Below are 379 nucleotides of genomic sequence, written 5' to 3' on the forward strand. Positions count from 1 at the left end.
TCTAAATCTTCTTGAATATCTAATTGGTTTAAGTGATCATTTGCCATTCCGCACAATTTTGTATCATCAGCAAATTTGGAAACAGTAGATTTTAGTCCATGGTCTATATCATTTATATATACTATGAATAGAAGTGGTCTAAGAACGGAACCCTGAGGAACTCCACTTGTAACATTTTTCCTTCTAGAAGTTTTTCCATTTAAAACAACTCTCTGTTTTCGATCATTCAACCAATTACTAGTCCAACTTAATAGGCTACCACTTATTCCGTGTAAAGCTAATTTAGTAAGTAGTCTTTCGTGTGGGACGGTACCAAAAGCTTTTGAAAAGTCTAGATATATTACATCTATATTGTTTCTTTTGTCATAATTCGAGATAA

Source organism: Oratosquilla oratoria, chromosome 32 (assembly GCF_046742065.1).
Source record: "Oratosquilla oratoria isolate Oo_2021 chromosome 32, ASM4674206v1, whole genome shotgun sequence".
In the NCBI taxonomy this organism is placed as follows: domain Eukaryota; kingdom Metazoa; phylum Arthropoda; class Malacostraca; order Stomatopoda; family Squillidae; genus Oratosquilla; species Oratosquilla oratoria.